Source organism: Morone saxatilis, unplaced genomic scaffold (genome assembly GCF_004916995.1).
Source record: "Morone saxatilis isolate NCDOM2014 unplaced genomic scaffold, NCSU_SB_2.0 Contig11, whole genome shotgun sequence".
NCBI classification, from domain to species: Eukaryota; Metazoa; Chordata; class Actinopteri; family Moronidae; genus Morone; species Morone saxatilis.
In genome coordinates this window covers 28,730,404-28,732,610 of record NW_023339663.1, presented here as the reverse complement: position 1 = coordinate 28,732,610, position 2,207 = coordinate 28,730,404, and positions in this window count along the sequence as shown.

The following is a 2,207-nucleotide window of genomic DNA, read 5'->3' as shown; positions in this document are numbered from 1 at the left end:
TTTCCCCCCTATATGGCGCCCCTGATCTCACATAAAAACAGCAGAATCTCCCAATTGTTTCCACCCACTTTTTCTCCATTGTCTACCCTGCAATTTTTTTTTTTTTTACATCTGTATTCTACATTAATGAATCTGTGCACATGTCTATGTGTGCACTATGTATTCATCTATGTATTAATTGCTCATAATAATGTTTTTGCTCACTATTTGTTGTAAAACACACAAACCTGGTTGTTAAACCGCTAAATAAATTTAGTCACCACTAAATCCTGCACACTGGTCCTTTAAACAGATGCATACAAAACAGTAATAACCTTTCAACTGTCAACAAGAACAAACATCTAATTTCTGTTTTGGGTCACATAGGACCAGAAATAAAAAGCCTTATGAAAATAAGTGAGTCTGGATGTGTGGTTTTAACAAAAAAAATATAGAAATGAATAACGGTTATTTTTTAACATTTTCATTTATCATTGTTGATCTAAAGTGATTCATACATTCTCAAACTGTATAATGTGTGTTTCTTTTTCATTTTGCTGAACCCAGTAACTTTAGCTCCCTAGGCTAGCTATGGATTCCAAATCCAAAAAAGAAAAGTATCAGGGGAAAATGGATAATTTTATAGTGTGTGGACAAATTTGTTTGCTTTCACCACCAACACTTCTGGCTTACTGGTATGGTTGCTGTTTATAAAACTCTCTATAAGGTTAAATAATGTTTTGCAGCTCTTGAGAGATTTTGTTTTTGGCACCAAAAATGGAGCGAAGCCTTCGAGCCATACCAGGCATTCAACTCGACTGCCCTGATAAACACACATGACATGCCTTATTCCATAATCACTAACCAAGCGCACCCTTTCAATCTTGCATCTTTTTAAACTGCAAAATTTCCAGCTCTCCCTCTGCTTTGTCAATGTGCTGTTGCCTTGCTTCACATTGCTGCTACTCTGTTGCTGCACTGAAAAAAGTCTAACATAGATGTTGTTCGTTTAATGTGTATTTTCGTGCTCTAATAGCTGAAAATTGTTAGTTTTTTCATTTAAACTAAACGTTCTAATTTATGTTCATGGTTGAAACTATTTTTTTTATTTGGATACAATATGAATTGGCAGCGGGACATTGAACTGAATTTATTCATTTGATCAAAGCATTTTTTTTATTAGATTAAGCATGATTTGCACATGCGCATTGTTGAGTTTGAGATCCCGCTCTCTGACCTGTTTTCATCCAAATAAAGGAATAAAACAAACGTCGTCACAGAATAATCAGTGGGCGGCGACGGTACACTCCAACAGACAACAGGGCCACAACGACAACGAGCAACATTGATACTGGTAAGGTAAAAACATTAAACTTTGTCTAACGTTAACTTTTTTTTCCAAGTATACCTGACTGGCCTTGACTCTGGCCGTAATTTCAGCACTCCCGCTTGATAGCTTATAAATTATAACGTTACACTAGCGCTAACGTTAGCATTCTTCATTCAAACTAACGTTATAACGTTAACTTACGTTAGCTGTCCTACTGGTCGTGGCTGGGTTATGTTATCACAGTTCACTAGCTAACTAAGAAATGCAAGCTATCATTTCTAAATGTAATGTTATTTTGTGGCGGCATTGACAAACTTACTACGTGTAAGTTAGTTAACGTTACAGCTAATGTTATGTTCGTGACTTAAAATGTGTTTGCTCTGGTTAGTGTTTTTAATAGTTAACAGTGGCGCGAAGAGCCTAGCAAATGTTTATTTGCAGACATTACTGTCTTAAAGTGCTCTGTCGGCTCTGTTTTTAAGCTAGTGAAGATAGTAGTAGCATCTAGGGTGGCCATTTTAGTGTTAGGGTCAGGGCATTTGTCCTCCTTTTGAGAAAATAACAAAAAAAGGTCCGCCTTTTGACACATTACCTTCTTATTGTCTTAAAATGTGTGTCAAAAAAGCTGTGTCAAAATAAGTAATTTCATTGGTTACATTTTCGTGTTGACCGATCAACACATGGCTCATTTTAATATTCAAATGAGCCATGTGTTGATTCCACACGCTCAGGCTGTCAATCAAACTCTCAGCTACAGAGAACATAACATTAGCTAAAGTCAGTTGTTGGACTGAAATTCTGAACATGAATGGGCTCAATACTCATAACATCGATGTAAAGGCAAAGCCTGACGCATCTGAAACAGAAGGTGGCTGTTTTTTTTTTAACCCATGTTATC